Source organism: Tupaia chinensis, unplaced genomic scaffold (assembly GCF_000334495.1).
Source record: "Tupaia chinensis unplaced genomic scaffold, TupChi_1.0 Scaffold000600_1, whole genome shotgun sequence".
NCBI classification, from domain to species: domain Eukaryota; kingdom Metazoa; phylum Chordata; class Mammalia; order Scandentia; family Tupaiidae; genus Tupaia; species Tupaia belangeri.
This window is the reverse complement of record NW_006160117.1, coordinates 7,818,213-7,837,234: the sequence shown is the minus strand read 5'-3', so window position 1 is coordinate 7,837,234 and position 19,022 is coordinate 7,818,213. Positions and strand designations below refer to the sequence as shown.

The window sequence follows — 19,022 nt, the reverse complement described above, 5'->3', positions numbered from 1 at the left end:
TTATGAGGTGGGGTAGAGGGGTACCTAAACAAAGGCACTTGAGTAGAATGGAGGGGAATGATCAGAATAAAATGACTAGTGGCAATGATAGTTGAGCTGAGTATTACAAAGTGAAAAAGGACAGAGAATATTCTGGGCAGAAGAAAAACATAGAAATGTGCGAGATGTCTAGTATTTTCTTATATGCAGAGGACTCCTGTGTGACTGTAAACCTGGAGACTAGGCTTCACAACAAGCAGCACTAGCCAAGAAGCTTGAAATGTAGACAGGACCACATTTAAAAATAGCTTGTAGGGACTGGGATGGTGTTACAGTGATAAAACACAATGTTCTGTGAGGCTGACCTACATAGGAAGGTTCTGGGTTCATGTCCAGAGACCTTCCTGAGTATGCTGGGCATGGACATGCCCATGACTTGGAGCTTGCTGAAGCTAGAGTTGGATTAAAGAATTAATACCCTGTTCAGGGAGCAGTCACTTGGAGGAGTCTGACCCGGTAGGGCCCCAGGATCTGTTTTGAGCTTTTGACCTCTACCTCTTAGGTCGGGTCAGCACGTTGGCAAGGCTGCTGCTGTGTACCCCCCTGACCTAAGAATAAAACTTAGGTCAAATTAGCATGTCGGCAAGGCTGCTTGCTATTTGCTCCAAAAACTGTGGTAGCCTTACTGGGAAGCGACCCCCCTCTGACTCCCTAATATACTACTATAAAAAGTTACATAATTCTCTTAAATATGTAATAAGATTTTCCCAAAAGTCCCCTGACCACTCCCCTCGGCCCTAATCACCTACTGTCAATTACAATGCTTTATCTCTGTGGTCACAATAGAGGGTGTGCTAAAGTTCTATCTAGGCAAAAATAATCTTGACCTTTAAAAGGCCCTTCAAAATACATTTAACATAAACTTACAAATAATCTTTTCTTTACATAAAATAGGATTAGGCCAAAACTGTAAATAAATATATTAGAATTCCTTACATGAAGTTTTAAATCCCTATAAAACTATGTAAGTATTATTCTTTATTAAAATCCATAAAAACTAATATCTATACTTAAAATTTTCTTTTCTCAACATCATGTTCAGTAATCACAAGATGGCTGCCACACCACATCAGCTAATAATTATCTCTGTTTGCTGGAGCCTGCTTTCCCAAAACTACATTCCTTAAAGACGCCTACATCAAACAAACAATTGCAGAACTGCACTAGACCCACCCTTAATTCAACCCTAAATAGAACCCATGTTCTCTATTGTTAAAACTTTATGAGCTAATAATTAAAACACGTAGCCCCTCACCCATTTACTTGCATATAACACATTTTCAATAAAAAGGCACAATAATTCCTAACAGTGGTCACTCTTCAGAGAGCGATCTCTGAGGGGTGTCTGACTCAGGACATGCATAAAAAGACACCAAGGCCTTAGTCTTCCTTTCCTTCCAGCGTTGCCTCCAACGAGTCAACCCACCCCCACCGAGGCTAGACCCCCACCAGTCACTCTTTCTCTATTTCTGCCTCTCTCATTCATGGAAGAAATAAAAATGTTTATTTTTCATTTTATTTTATTAGGTGTTTTTTTTTTCATTTTATTTTCTTTTATACATTCAATCACATTATTATTTGGCCTACAAAATGGACATCCAAACAGGAAGAACCCCCCCTCCCCAGTTCAGCTGACAAAACTACAAAATATCTTCAACAGATAACACCACACCTCCCCGTGCCATTAAAGATCTTATAAGTCAGGTAAATCATTTTGATTTTTTCCTGAAAGCAATTAGGAGAGGGCATTCACGGGATTTAATAAGTGAAAATAGACTCAGATTTTCATCTTGAAAAGATTTCTCTGGCCAGAGTAGCAAAGATGGATGGGGAATACAAAAGGTTATTAATAGAGCAGTGGTTCTCAGACTGGGCTCAGAGCTAGATTCATTAGAAAGTAAACATGCCAGTGACTGGACTCTGCCCCAAACCAATTAAATCAAAACCTTTGGGAATACAGCCCAGACACTGATATTTTTTAAAGCATCCTAGTAGATTTACCCACTGAATTAGAGAGTACATCTGGAGGCTTTCAATTAGAGCAGTCCAGGGAAGAGATTGATGGATGATACAGAGGTTAGAAGAGTGATTAAAGAGATTGAATGAATGACTTGGCATCTTCTCAGTTAAAGGATAGGAAGAAAGAAGAATCACAGGTGATTGTGGTTTTTGCTTTGAATGAGTGAGTAGAGGACCAAATGTGTGTTAATGAATAGGGTGGCTGCATGTGAGTGCATGCCCAAAATCCAAAGAGGAGAATGGAGGAGAAGGGATTGTGGGGTGGCCATCGTCGCCGAGGGATGATTTCTCCCTTTCTCTCTGTCTCTCTAGTGAGCACATGAAGCTCATAGCAAAAATATCTCAAAAAAAAAATGAATAGGGGAGAGGAGGAGTTAAGATGATTTGATTTACTTTAAATATGCTGACAATTTCAAAGGTATTTAGGAGGCATGTAGCCTTGTGGATATAGAGCTCAAGAGACAGTTTTTAGCTTAGGATATTGATTTCACTGTGATCATTATAGAAATAGTAAATGAAGCTATATAGGTACATAAACTTACCAGGGAAAATATGGAAAGTAAAAAGAAAAGATCAAAAGAGAAACTCTAGGCAATAGGAACTTTAAGAGATAGAGAGAAGAGGTTAAAGAATGGACGAAGAGGTCAAATAAAATACAACAAAGAATCTTGCGGGAGCAATGTTAGCATAATGGCTATGTCGCTGAACTCCTATGTAGCCAACCGCGGTTCGAGTCCCAGACCTGGTGGCTTGAACTCACGCTGGGCGCGTGTGCGTGCCCTAGATCCCGAGAATGGAGGAGAAGGGATTGCGGCATGGCCATCCCCCATGGGGGGGGGGGGATTTCTTGCTTTCTATCTTTTTATCTCTCTGTCTGTCTCTGTCTTTCTGGTGAGAGCATGTGCCCTATAGCAAAAACCTCTAAAAAAAAACAAAAAAAAAATCTTGCCAAATTAATCAAAAGAAAAGTTTTCAAGGCGGGTTCATCTGTGATGGCAAAAGCTGAAGGGAGGTCTAGAAAAATAAACTTCAGAATCTCCAATGCTATAGAAATTTAGATCATTGTTGTCCCTACAAAAGTTATTTCAGGGGGCCAGCAGGTGGCATAGTGGTTAGGGGCACTGGACTCCCACATGACCAACTGTGTTTTGAGTCTCAGACCTGGTGGCTCACTTCCTCACTTTCTCTCTCTCTCTGTCCCTCTCTGGTCAAATTAAAAATAAATAAATAGAAATAAAGTTAGATAATTCTAAAAACAATCATTTCAGTGGTAAAAATCTAAATGTAGTGAACTGAGAAGGATATGTAAAGTGTGTATGTAGAAATAGTGTGTATAGACTAATGTTTATCTGACTTTAACATGCATGCAAATCACCTGAGGAATCTTGTTTAAAAATGCAGTGATAGGGACCAGCAGTTGGCGTAATGGCTATGTTGCTGGGCTCCCATGTAGTCAGCTGCGGTTCAAGTCCCGGACCCGGTGACTTAAACTCATGCCAGGCACGTGTGCATGCATGCCCAAGATCCCGAGAGGAGAATGGAGGAGAAGGGATTGTGGCATGGCCATCCCCCCTGTGGGGTGATTTCTCGCTTTCTGTCTCTCTGTCTCCTCTGTCTTTCTGGCAAGCACACGTGCCCTATAGCAAAAACCTCTAAATAATATATATACATAAAATAAAAATAAAAATGCAGTGATTGCAGGACTAACACATGGTGTGATGGTTAAGGCACTGGATGCCTACATGGCTGACTGCAGTTCAAATCCCAGACCTGGTTGCTTACTTGAAAATCACACTGGATACACATGCATGTGTGCCCCAAATCTCCGGAGGAGAATGAAGGGGGAGGGCTGGTGTGGTGTGGCCAGCCCCTTTTGGGGGGAGGTGATTTCTCACTTTCCTTCTCATTGTCTATGTCTCTCTGGTGAGCACACACACCCTATGGTAAAAACCTAAACAAATATTTAAAAAAGAAGAAGAAAAGGTTAAAAACTGCCATGATTACAAACGTCTAAGATTGGGCCTGAGATTTTGCATTTCTAACAAGCTCCCAGGTGATGCTCGTGCTACCAGTATGGAACCTATCCTTTAAGGGGCACTGCTATAAGTCACTCTTACATGAAGAAGACATAGAGGACATAGGGCCAAATGAAAATAATTGTTGTTGATGTCATTTTCTTTTCACATGGAAGAAAACTAACAATCTCAGGTTCTAGACTGAGACTAAAGATACAGGAGGGATGAAAAATGTAATAGATGTGTATAGGAGGTCAGAGAGATTGGAACACTGAGTACAGGGAGTGAGTTATGGATAGGAGGGGCTCCTAAATCAGAAGAAGAGGTAAGAAAGAAGTACAGAAAAGTCCATCAGTGGCTAATATGGGATTTTGCTTTTTAGCCATAGTTTCTTTTCAGGGAATTGTTTTTCATCTCTTTTTATTCCTTAATTTGAATGGCTTGACTGTGGAGTATCCTTGTAAAGATAGAAAAATAATTTGAATGGCTTGACTGTGGAGTATCCTTTTTAAGATAGAAATGAGCTCACTTTGTTCTCCAGGAATAATTTGTATTTTCTGTACATATAAAGTAAAAGGTTGAGTAGAGAGATATAGAAATGAAATTCAATGTGTGTAAAGGAAGAAAAAGAATACTTTTTTCTACTTATTTAAAAAATATTTATATTCTAACAAATGCATCAGCTTTGATGCGCACATTTACAGTGATAAATGGGTTTTATTGTGTGTGTTGCATGCTGGTGACACGGTGATAAATCTGTGGTACTGGAATCATAATGGTACCCTTTAGCTCCGCTTTAATGAACTGTTGCTGAACACTTTTGAATTGTTAGTACTTTATTTGCTACATTTGGCACTTCATTAATTGACAGCTGAGCTCCTCTGGACAGATGGATTGTTCAGTGACATGTTGAATCTATATCATCTCTAGATGTTTCATTTCTGTGACTTGTGAGTGACCTAGGACAATAAATGCAAATATTTTTGCATAGCTATGCATCAAGTTTTTCTTCTTTTTATTTATTAATTATTTTATTTTACATTCATTCCCTGAGCATCATCACAACATACAAAATGTGATTTCCCATCCAGAATACACTGCATAGTGACTTAAACATATATATTGTCGATAATTTTCCATTTCTTGTTTCAAATATATATATATATACACACACACACACACACACACACATGTATTTCCCCCTATTTCTCACCCTCTGCTATTTCCCACACTCCTCCCTCCCACACTGTCTCTGGTGTCTACAGTTTCTTTTCATTCCTTCCCCTGACATATTTTATTGATTTACAAAATATCTTAATTAGTCTATCTACTTTCAATAGCAAGTTCAGCTGATAGGTACATATCTGTAAACACATGTCTGACTTTTGGCATGAAACTCTGGGTAGAATGAATATACTATAAAGTAGCACCTAGTTGATGCTATGTAGGTCACTGTGGTCATTAAATAGGTATTTTTTTAATATATATTTTTTGAGAGGCGGGACTCGAACCGCGGTCGACTACGTGGGAGTCCAGCGACATAGCCATTACGCTAACTGCTGGTCCCATAAATCGCGGTCGACTACGTGGGAGTCCAGCGACATAGCCATTACGCTAACTGCTGGTCCCATAATATATTTTTTTAATTTCAAGAAAAACAGTTTTAGCTTTAATAAATCAAAATTTTTAAAAATGCTAAGAGAGCTTTGCTTAAAACTTAAAGCCAGGAAACAGGTTAGGATTCTGTTCAAATAGTAGGTACATGAACCTATCGGCAGCTCAAGATAAAAACCCTTAAATCTGGAAAATGAAACAGAAGAAAATCAGTAATGTTTTAATTAAAAGTCATAAGATTCTATTTCATCAAGCTTTTCTTTTAACTTTAGGCTTCCTTTGCAAACAATAGTCTCCCCCATCAAAATAAGGAAGCCATTTAAGAAGTTATTCATTTCAATGATCAAATAATGTCACATTTAGCATTCATCTTATATTTAATTAATGTTTATAAATGTATTATTACAACTGGATATTGATATTTTCTCAAAATACTTGACTCTCCCTCTAGGGGCAAAAATTTTTCTCCTTTCATCTTAACTTATCTTTTGGTATGAGCACCAGTATACACTTTCTTATGTTTTATCATCAAACAGGAGAATGAGCTTTCTTTAGAAGACAAACTCATCTTCTGTGTTAGAATACTGGACTGGTGTGAAGTGTATTTATGTCGGAAAATTCACTTTACAAGCTAAGCGATGTATAGTGATTGAATGTATAAAAAATTAAAATATATTTTTTAAAAAGATAGCAAGTGCTAACAATGTTGTAGAGAAAGGAGAACTCTCATGCACTATTGTTAAGAATGTAAATAGTATGACCATTATGGAAAACAGTATAGAAGTTCTCAAAAACTGAAAATACAACTACCTTATGACCCAATAATGCTGCTGATGGTGTACATGTTGTGATTCGAAAAGTAGCCATATGTAAATGAGTGAACATGGCAGTGTTCCAATAAAACTTTATTTATAGAAACAGACAATGGGCCAAATGATGGGTGGATTTGGGCATGAGTGGTAGCTTGCCAACCCTTTAATCTATGGAGTCACAAGATACTCAGAGATGTAAGCATCCAGTGGAACACAGCAAATTTTGAGTGAACAATAGAATAAAACTATGCACTTTTCTTCTAACTGTAAAAACAAAACAAAACAAAACAAAAAACAAATAATATGAGGCATATTTTTAAGGGGGTAATCTGGACTTTGACATTTTGTTGACTTGGAAATCAAGGGATCTCCCTGATTTCCATTTCCACCTCCTCTCTATACACATTGGGTATGACTCTGAACAAAACATTTTTTGCCATTCCTGGTATTGTAAATTCTGTTTCACATATTTTAAACTCTCATATTCCACAGATGGTATTTTTATCTTCACTGGAAAATAGTGTAAGTGACTTACAAAACTGCTTAAATAATATTCTGCTTTTTGTTTGTTGTGAGAGAAGATTTTATCTAATAGTCTATTTAGAAAATTTTCTAATACACAGAAAGCTGAAGGAATTATACAGTCAATACTCATGGACTCACCATCTAGATTCTGTGTATCACATCATCCCTTTACTTACCCACCAATCCTTACCATTTTCTTAGGCATTTCAAAGTAAGTTGGTGACAACAGGTTGCTTTACTCCAGAAACACTTGAACATGCACATCAACTAGAGCTTAACATTCATTCTTTATAATTGTTGCAAATTCATACAGATTAAAATGCAACAATCTCAAGTGTAGTATCCAATGAGTTTTGATAAATGAGCATACCTGGTGGTGGTGCCCGTCTCTATCAAGATACAAAAAAACTAAACAAGGTAAAACATATACCATCAACCCAGAAAGCAGAGGACATTTTTAAAGGTTGATTTGAGTTTATTTTGACTGATTTTAGCATGACTGAATATATGCCCATAAGACTGCCAAGCTGAAACATACCAGAGGTCCATTCAGGGGAACAATATGGATACTGATATGCTTATTGTACATTGAAGTACTGGGCTGGCTAAGTTCTTCACAATAACCTCATAAGGTCACCTTCCTGTTGGACAGAAGCATCAAGGCTAGAAGGAACCCTAGGGATCATCCAATGGAGGCCCCTATACTTTATGATTCAATATATAAGAAGCCCCATAAAAGGCCAATGGTGTCACAAAAGTGCATGATTGCCTATCTTTACCCCTATAATTGAGAGTTCACATGGGGCCACTCTTTTCAGTGCCTTATGTCCATCATTTCCTTTAAGTTTTATAGATTATTAATCTTATTATTTTTATCCCTATATTGCAGAGGAGTAAATTAAATGTGAAAGTAGCATTATTGATCTTTTCCATATTTCAAACTATTCTTTAAAAATTAGATTAATATTATAAAAATTTTAATTCAGTTATTTATTCTGAGTCTATTTTTTTATGAATTTAAACTAAATGCTTAGCTATTTATGTATTCCAGCTTTTCTGTATTTAAAGAAGAAGCAAATAGCTCTCATAGTCTAGCAGTTAAGGGAACCAGATTCCACATAGCCAAGTATGGTCCCAGCCTTGACAACTTGAGAAAAATGTGGGGTATGTGTGCATGCAAGCCCAAACTCTCAACAGGATGGAGAAATGGAGGAGGGATTACAGTATGACCACACCTCTCTGGACATGCTTTTTTTCCTCTCTTTTTCTCTCTTTCCTCTCTTCCTTTCTTCCTGTCTTTCTGTCTTTGGTAGACACATGTGCTCTCTGGCAATTAGAGAGAGAGAGAGAGAAAAGGGAGAGAAGGAAGAGAGGGAGGAAGCAGTAAATATTCTACTTAGTCATATTGATTAGAGATTAATCACATGTCAACAATTCACCCTTTCCTTTTAGCTTTCTGTTCTGTCTCAGATATTTTGTTCTATATCTTTACAGCAACTCTATTTCTCCTCTACTGCTCCTGAGTGGATCAAATGTCCAATCATATTGACTACATGATTAGCATATTTGCTTCTTCCTCTTCTTAGTGGGTTTGAATTGAGACTTCTTTTTGCGTAGTTTGACTGTAGATACATCAATGAAATCATTTGTAAATGCCTTGTGATTAGGAAGGCCATATCTTAATATTCTCTATAATTTTGTTTATTATTAGTTTGACTTTCTTCGTTTGTTCTATCCCTTTGAACGTCAAATATTGAAATGTACTCATACTACTCTGCACATAGTTGTATCCTAACTTTGTACAAGAATATAGTAATGTAGTTTATTTGGTTTCAATTCTCTTGCCTAACATTTTGTCCACTATTTTAGCCTCAGAAAATAGTCTTTTGTGATTCCCACATCTTTCTCTTGATCCCAAAAAATGGTTCAGAGCTTATTGTAATTGCTGTTGGGATCCTTTTTCCTTACAGTTGCCTACAGTTAAACTTATTTGTCATTCTTCATTCACTTAAATGACTTCAAAAGATTCATCTGCAGTGTATCTCTTCCAGATAAATTGATATTCAATACCTGGGATTTTTGTGTATTCTGTGAGATCATTGAAACCCACAGTGCACACCTTCTAGCAGCTCATGAATGTTTGCTGATAACTATAATCTACTGCTTAACCCTTTCTGTATAAACATTTTTCTCTAATATGGTCCTTTATATTTTTATTCATTATTGAATTTTATCTTCTCAACGATTTTGTGGCTATACAGTTATCAGTGGTTTGTGGTTGAGGAAACTGAAGTTATAGCAAATCAACTTTTCAAAATTAAATTAGCAACTTCATCACATATCTAGAGCTATAAACCAAGACTTAACTGCTAGTCAAGGTTGTGTTCTAACACTCGGTCACACTAAGTTCTGATTCTCAGGTTCTACCTTCAGTGCAGAAATTGTAACAGAGCTGTTCTTTGTTTTGTAGCAATGTATATTCAAAAAGGCAATCATTTCTCTTTTTTTTGTAAATAACAGTCCTCTCTAGGAGAGATGTTGTGGGAATTTATATCAGTCAAGAAGTATATCGATAATCAAACATAGCTACTTTAAAAACTTGAAGTGATAGATTGGTTAGTATTCAGTCAACTGAACTGTTTCTTTCTCTGCGATATTGTGGTTCTTGACATGATTGCTGAGTTTCCAATTTGACACTTCTGGAGATTCGTAAATCAGGACACATGCTGGGTCCCAGTCTGTCATCCTGAGTCTCAGCATTGGTTATTTATTTCCTTTCATTATCCAGCATCTATTTACTGCACAAATCAGTTGAGAAGCTTTCTACAATGGACCTCTGTGAGAAGAAATGTGTACATTTGGGTAGCTCTTCAATTACAAACATGCACAGATTGTCTGGGTTTATGTGCATGTATTTTATTATTATTTCACTTATGCATGTCAGATGAATCTGTTGTAAATGTAAATCTAACAGCATGAGCTCTAGTGACCAAGTACATTGCTATAATATATCTTTGGTCTATCAATCTCCTGGGTGATGTGTCACGAATATGGTGATATTCTGCAGTTTGAATTGTTGCTCAATTATAAACAATTACCTGGCCTATATGGTGTCCAACTACCACAGTAATCCAGCTCCAGTGTAACTTGTTTGACTTTAGTGATCTTCAGATTTTATGTCTGCTTTCATTCCTTGACAAGATGGAGTATGTGTAAAACTTCTGAAGTTTTGGAAACGATGTTAGTGTAATGGCTATGTCGCTGGACTCCCATTTAGTTGACCACGGTTCGAGTCCCAGACCTGGTGGCTTAAACTCACCCTAGGCGTGTGTGCCCAAGATCCCAAGAGGAGAATGGAGGAGAAGGGATTGTGGTGTGGCCATCCCCCCTGGGGGGTGATTTCTTGCTTTCTATCTCTCTGTCTCTCTCTGTCTGTCTGGCGAGCACACACGCCCTATAGCAAAAAACTCAAAAAAAAAAAGTTCTGAAGTTGTATTTTGTGTATTGTTTCTGTAGGGTCTACTCTTGGGATCACTGTATTAATCAGCTTCAGTCCTGCTGCTAAAGGTAGCTGAACCCCATGCATGCCCAAAATCCCAAAAGGAGGGAGAGATGAAGGAGAAGGGATTGTGAACATTCCCTGTGAGAGGGAGGTTGCTTTCAAACTTTCCCTCGTTCTGTTACTCTCACACACCCTCTGGCAAATTTAGGGGGGAAAAAAAAAGACAAAAGCAAAAAATGAAATGCCAATAGATTTTCCGTAACCGACAGATATTTTAATAATGCCTAAAAATGAGAAAGATCAGGGACACATCACCTGAATCCCACATGGCCAACTGTGGCTCAAGTCCAGAACCCAGTGACTTCAAAATCACACTGGGCGCATGTGCATATGAGCCAAAGATCCTGGGAGGAGAATGGAGAAGGGATTGCAGCATGGCCATCCCCTCTGTGAGAGGATCTCTCACTTTCCCTCTCACTGTGTCTGTCTCCCCACCTCCCCCATGAATTCATGCACTCTAAGCAAAATTCTCTAAAAAATAAAAAAAAAGAAGAAAAAGAAAGTTCATAGGTCAGTTTTGATTCACAGGATTCTCTGCTCCCCCCATATCTTTTAATTTATGGACTTTATATCAGACAAGATATTCTACTAGTACTCATGATATTGAGGGAATTTTATACTATAAATATTTAAAACAAAGACATTAAATCAGAATCAAAAAATGACCAGAAAGCATTTGCCTGCTTAGAATAGAGATCATAAACAGAATGAGAGGAAAATAAAGAGGGGAATGTAGGGCCAGCCATGACCTGGTGGTTCAAGCAACTGGATCCCATATGGCTGACAGCATGGTTTGAGTCTCAGATCTGGCAACTTTAGAAACACGCTGGGCACATGTGTGTATGTGTCCAAAATCCTGAAGGGAGAGAGAAATGGAGAAGGGATTGCAACGTAGCCATGCCCCATGGGGGTGCTTTCCCTCTCTCTGTCTTTCTCTGTCTCTCTCCAGCAAGCACACCTGCTCCCTGGCATATATAAAAAAAGACATGGAAGGTAAAAGACCTGAACCAGTGTTTAAATATGTAAACTTGAAATGCAATAGAGACAATGATTGCTTTTGAAGAAGACAGGCTCAAGATGCTAGGCAAGGATTAACTTTGAAGGTGGCATTGTTATATCATGATAAGGAGGAAGTGTGGATAATTTAAATAGTTTATATGTACAATTCATTTGAAAGACAACTATTGTAAGTATACTAACTGCCATACACTGGGTTGGGCATTAGGGATTTAAAAATGAATCAGATGAATAAAATACTAACTTGAGCTCAGATCTCCCACAAGCAGACCTTGAAACAATGATTAAAGGTAAAAGTAGTTTATTTTCAGGGTGATCCCAGGAAGTACAAGTAGAAAAGTGGGACAATAAGATAGGGAAAAGAAAGAAATCAGTAATCAAGCCAAGTATTGAGTGGTTTATTGCTGTGGACAACTGAGGTCCAAAACTCTTGGAGTTAGTGAAAAACATGCCTCATACCTGTCACCGTCGAGGGGAAGGGGAAGGAACCAGGGTAATTATCTCTCAACTTACATTAATCATTTGCTAAATATTGCTCTTGGTTCAGTCATTTTGCAGCACTTTTGGCTGAGGCACTGAGGAGGCTAAGGAAAAGCCCTCAGGCTTGTAGTAGGATAAGTGCTTGTATCAGGACCCTGCTGACCCTATGCTTGAGTGGTAAGTGCCGAAAGCATGTAGACCAGACACTGACAGCATCTGCTACAGATCTGTCCTAGCTTTTAAGGTGTCTATTGTCTGGAGTAGGAAACGAAAATGTAAAAAATGTAAATGATAGTAATATATGCAAACAGTTTAAAGGATTAACAAAGTGTCATGAGGATACTAAGGCAGGAGAAAATGCCTGCACATTGGAGAGGAGGGCAAGTGATGATGACGTATGTGATGACATTTGAATGGGTAGTTATCAAAGGTTTACATAAACGAGAAAAAGAGTAGAATATATTTCAGACCACAGATATAATCAGGCGAGACCTACATGTGAATGCCCTAGAGTAATTTGGTCCCTAGATATCTGTCTTTTGGAGCATGCATTTTACTTACAGAGTCATCATAAAAAGAATTTGAATAGAAAGATATAAAGATATGATGGCAAAAATGTCTTTCTAACCATAAGGTTCACAGAATTATATCATCAAAATGCCACAACATTTTTGGTGAACTTTGTTTCTACAGGCTTTAGAAGATTTACGTAGGAACCCAACATGATATAAGCATTGAGTTTATTTATCCATATACCCTTGTTAAAGCTGTTTTAAGTAGGATCAAAGTCCTCTTTTAAACTTTCTTATTTGAAAGATATCCCCATTTACAATTCCTCTGATTCTTGCACAGTCCCTTTGAGACCTGGATTTGCATTAAAAGAGTTTGTTCCTCTCTATCAGCTAGAACTATTTTATGATGTAGTAATAGAAAGCCCAATTCAAAGTTACTGAAACTAACTCAGAAGATATTTATTGACCATTGGCACTAAACATTTCACGTTGAGGTGAGACCTGATTCAGGAGTTAAATAGCATAGATTCTAGTTTTCCTTCTCCATGTTATTGCTCTGCTCCCTGGTATTTGTTCCATCTAATTTACCTTAATTATTCCAAGATGGATGTCAGGATATTGTAGGTCTGCATGTTTTCTCATTCATCTTATGTAGAGAACAATTAATTTTTTCCTTTAATAGTGCATACAAAAAAAATGTGAGGGTTGTTTCTTTGGTTTTGATTGGCATCACTTGGGACATAAGTCTATCTTTATGTCAACCACTAAGACCAGGGAGATGAGTTAAAACCAATTAGACATTGCCTATAAAACTAGGTAAAATCTCTTACATGGACACCACAAATAAGAAAATAAAGCAGAAAATGCAGGAAAAGGAATCAGTTAATGTTCAGTACACCCATCTTGACAAAGTCTCTCCTCTATCTGGAATCATCCTTACCCTTTTGACCACTTTTCCCCCTCAAAAACTATATTCATTCTTAAGTGTTTCATATTTGGGGAAAAATAAAACTTCCCTTGATCCTAAACCCTCATCTATATGAAGGGCTATGAATGAGTAGACTATTTGGTCTCTTTACTTCATAGAGATTTATTTTTCGATCACCTACAGTAAGATTTTTCACACTCTACTCAAATAATGTTCTGTGTGGTTTTCAGGGGATTTCATGTGACCAAAAACAATGGATACTTTTGGTACGGGCCTTGGTGGGAGACGAGGGGTTCTGACTCTTGGGTCCGAAAGTTGACTCTACCAGTCATAGTTTGTATGACCTTAGTCCAATTCTTTAACATAGTCTTGATTTCCTCATCCTTGAAGTAAAGTAATAGCAACAATAACAACAACAACATAAACAATAATACTATGTCATAAGGTCCTCACAACAATTAAATCAATTAGCACATGTAAAGAACTTAAAACAGTGCTTTGAACAGAGTAGGCATTTAAATAAATGTTAGTTACTATTATTTTTATGATCTCTTATGATATTTATAACATATAATCATTCCTGTTTTGAAAAATCTTTTCTTCCTTGTTCTATAAAAGTACACTTTTCTCCTACCTCTCTAGCCTTTCATTCATCTTATTGGCTGCTTTTGATTTATTCACATTCTCTATATGTTGTATTTTCTAGGACTCCATCCACAACCATCTGTTCTGCTCAGTCTATATGCCATACTAATGAGAATGCACTCACATTGATGGCTTCAGTTTTTAACTTCTCTATAGTGATTTCCAATTTTGAATTTCTCTTTCCCAAAAATGCAGCTGTGCTATAGAACCCTCAGTCCCACTGACTACAGTGGTAGTCCTATGTGGATGCGCCTCAAAAGCTCCCATTGAATAGGTCCAAGATTGGACTCATTATCATCTCCCTGATCATTCTGTGTTCTTATTGCAGATAGTGAATAATACCACCATCTAACAGGCACCCAAACTACAGTCCAGGGATTCTGTCTCCGAATCTTTTGTTTACCCGGTATTTAGCATAATGCCTAATATATAATAAATGGTAAATAAAATGGTAACCGGCTGGCTGGTTGGATGGATAGATGGGTGGGGGTACACAGGAGGTAGTTTTATAGTGCTGTGCTCTATACATTTTGTTGGGTGAGTCTATAGCCTATAAATTTATTTAGTTTTGTTTTATTTGAAGGTAATGTACAGTTGAAGGTCAAAGGTGAGAAAGCACACCCTCAGTGGAGTACACACCTCAATAAATCTTTTTATCTTGCTATGTTACACACATACAACCGCTTTGGGCTGAAAATATTCCATTGCTGTAATTGAGCAAACATCTAAATAATACGGGTGTCTGAAATAATGGTATAGGCTATAAAATGCCCCTCTTTTTCTACAATTAAGAATACTCACCAAATAGGAAGAAATAATTTGTTTCTTTTTGATATCAAGTAATGATCTTTTTATGTTTTTAATTTTTTAATGTTTTTAAATTGCTATAGGGTGCACATGTTTTCCAGAGAGAAACAGAAAGAGAGGGAATAAGTGAAACATCACCCCACAGAGGGAATGGTTATTCCTTCTCCATACTCCTCCCAGGATTTTGAACATTTACATAAATGTGCCTGGTGTGATTTTCAAGTCGCCAGGTCCAGGACTCAAACTGCAGTTGGCCATGTGGGTGTCCAGCATGTTAACTACTACACCACCTGCTGGCCCCCGTGCAATACCTTCTGCTCTATTCTCTTAGGATTTCAGGCATGCACTCACAAGCGTCTAGCATGTTTTTCAAGCTGCTGGGTCTTGGAGTTGAACCGTGGTCAGCCATGTGAGAGTCCAGTGCCTTAACCACCACACCGCCTGCTGGCCCCAGTGATGACCTTTTAAAAACATAGGCTGTATTTACTCTATTGAGTTACAGGGTATACAAAATAGTCACTAGTATAAATCCAAACAGCTTGTCAGATTTGTATAAAAGCCACTAGACAGCCTTTAAAAAAAATCCTAGCATAGTAAAATGTCAGTAATTAAGGCTAATTAAGGTGAAAGCAAATTGGAATAAAATACTGTTTTTTGTTATATTCAATTGACAAGTAATAATTGTACATGCTTATGAGATACAGTATGATATTTCAGTATATGCATATAATGTATTATGATCAAATCAGGGTAATTATCATATCCATCACCTCAGACATTAGTTGCTTCTTTGTATTGGGAACATCCAAAACCTTTTCTTCTAGCTTTTTTTGAAATGTATAGTAAATCATTGTTACACATAGTCACCCTACAGTGTTATTCAACTCTAGAATTTATTCCTCCTATCTAGCTGTAATTTTGTTCAGAGGCTATTTTTAAGTAAAGTCAATTTTATTATTTTCAAATTCACACACCATGTAACAATAGACTAAGAGAAAAAGGTGCCAAGTGTGCATTCTAAAGTAGCCTACTGTGATAAGTCAAAAAATGGTTTGCAATTGGAATATCAGTTATTTCTATGACTAATAGAAAACTATTTTAGAATGCCTAAAGACACTTCTGTTTATATGTCAAACAGCTTTATTATAATAGCATTTATACTATTAATTTTATAAACAAAAATAGAAGGTTAATCAACACCTATAAATCCTCAGCTCCAATAGGTGTTCCACTACTGAGGGAGTGAGAACAAAACAAAATGATAGTGCTCAAATGTTAGAGGGAGAGAGAGACACTGACATTTAAACAAAAATTGGCATGTTAACCGAAGTTGGAGTGTAATATGTTGACTAGTTTTGAAATGCATTGCAAACACCCAAATAAATAAACACAATAAGAACAGTGGTCTCTGGGAACCAGCAGTTAGCGTAATGGCTATGTCGCTGGACTCCCACGTAGTCGACTGCGGTTCGTGTCCTGGACCCGGTGGCTTAAAACTCACGCTGGGCGCGTGTGCATGCGTGCCCAAGATCCCGAGAGGAGAATGGAGGAGAGGGGATTGCGGCGTGACCATCCCCCCTGGGGGGTGATTTCTCGCTTTCTGTCTCTATGTCTCTCTCTGTCTGTCTGGCGAGCGCACGCGCCCTACAGTGAAAATCTCTCAAAAAAAAAAAAAAAAAAAGAACAGTGGTCTCTGATGAATGCTCCTTATGCAATTTTACTTATTCTGGGGGCCAGATTCTTGACTTCATGCCACAGTTACTAGTTTTTGCAGAGTATCTAGTCCTCCGCTTACAAAACATCTCTTTAATTCATAACATCTTTTAACTTTTTGGAGGCAATGAGATTAATTAAGAAAGACTTTACTTATATCATGAAAGCAGCAGCATAGTTTTATAGTACTATGCTATATACATTGGCTTTTATAGTACGATGCTATATACATGGGCTTGTCCATCCATAGCCAGTCTTTGCCCTCCTCTGTCCTGCTCTCTATTCTGGAAGGCTAACCTGTTACACAACGGGCTTCCATGCTCTCTGGCTTCTTGTTGGTTTAGGCGTTGGAGAGTCCTAGTAGGAAGCCTATTGTGAAGAAAAGAGGGGAAAGTGAGACCCTCCCCATGAGATAATGGCAGGTTGACTGTATCCCTTGACAAAAGGTTATTGCTCATCTTCACGTGGTTTCTTCTTAGAATTCTCTGCTTCTGGCCTCCTCTCCCTTTCCTCCCATCCCTTAGGCCTGGCTCCAGTGACTCTAGGTTCTTATATTATCTGTGGTGATTTTCTTATTCCCTGCTTATGTTGCAGTTTGTTTCTTTATAGATAAACCTCTCAGATATGCCAGGTCAGATCACAGAGAAACATATATGTCAAGCTAAGATATCCTGAAGATTGTGCAGAAAGTTTTAAATGAGGGAGTGGGGTGATCAGATTTACATTAGCTATTACCCTCTCTATTGTATAGAATGTATGTTATAAAACAGAGGCTTGGGATGAGAGAATTATATAGAGTTCTGTTGCAGACATGAAGGCAAAAAATGAAAGAGCTTTGCAGTGGTAATAGAATAAATTGTATATGAGGGAAATTTTTATCTAATTTGTCTTAAGTGAGGCTTATGGAAGAATTATTTCCATTGCATGAAACCAGTTTAAAGAAGTTGTTTAGAAAAAAATGTTATCCTGTTTTTCATTAATGTTCCCTTTTTTTTTTTTGAGAGAGAGAGAGAGATTTTTGCTATAGAGCACGTGTGCTCACTGGAGAGACACAGAGATACAGAAAGTGAGAAATAACTTCCCAGGGGAGACGGCCATGCTGCAATCCCTTCTCCTCCATTTTCCTCTCAGAGTCTTGGATACACACACGTGTTTGTTTGGCGTGAGGTTTAAATTACTGGGCCATGGATTTGAACCGTGGTCAACTATGTGGGAGTCCATCTATGTAACCATTATGCCATCTGCTAGTACCATACTGTTCATGTTCTAAAATAAAGTCAGTGTATAATCTATAGGGCATCTCCAGTTTAGATTCACAGTGATACCATAAATAGCCTCAATATAAGCCAGTCTTACTGAATATATCTAGCTTGAATGTCTAGATGTTGTTAAAAGAACTTTCAAGTATACCTTTCTGCTCTTGAATTCTCTCAGAAGATCTTAAGAAAAAGTATTGAGAGCTAGTGGTTATATTTGAGAAAAATCATTAGGGGAGTAGAAAAGTGAGACAGGAAATGGAAGGCAACCAATAAAGGATGGTACATCATCAAATAAGTGACCACTTTGGTCCACTGGAGTTTGGTCAACTGGGGAAACCCTGGAACCCTTGGCAAACACGTGTGTAAGAATGATCTCCAGCTTCAAAGGAGCTGGATTATCCATATGCAATTCCTACCATCAGTTGTTAGTTACAGGCAGCTCTTAGGGGATGACAGGGAGGTGTTAAGTCCCTAGTATCTCTAGCCTACCACTTAGATGCCAAAGCAAACTCCTGTGGCAACAGAAAGCCTTCAGGCGATAAAATGCCAGTGCTAATATTGGAAATTAAGCTGATAAGCACTAAAGTGGTAAGAGTAAAGAAAATTTGGGCATTCTACAATAATACATTTCTTTTGTTGTTGTTTTTGTTTGTTTATTTGTTCTTTTAGTTTTTTGCCATAGGGCTTGTGTGCTTGCCGAAGAGAGACAGAGAGATACAGAGGAAGGGAAAGTAAGAAATCACCCCCCACAAGGGGAGATGGCCATGCTGTAATCCCTTCTTTTCCATTCTCCTCTCAGTATTTTTTTCTTACATGGAAATGCACCTGGCATGATTTTCAAGCCACCATATCTGAGACTTGAACTGTGGTTAACCATATGGGACTCTAGCACCTTAACCACTGTATCACTTTCTGTTCTCTATATTATCTTTCTAAAAGATATTCATGTTCAATTGTAAGGACTAACAATAGAACTGAAATTGTGTATATATATATTATATATATGTATATGTATATATATATATATATATATATATATATATATACACACACACACACATACACACACATATAT

At 37.6% G+C, this 19,022-nt stretch overlaps 1 protein-coding gene across 1 annotated transcript in view; it reads left to right on the top strand.

The window, feature by feature from the left end:
* DMD (dystrophin) overlaps positions 1–19,022 on the top strand; it is a 1,496,890-nt gene that overhangs the window by 802,361 nt on the left and 675,507 nt on the right. The window lies entirely within an intron of this gene.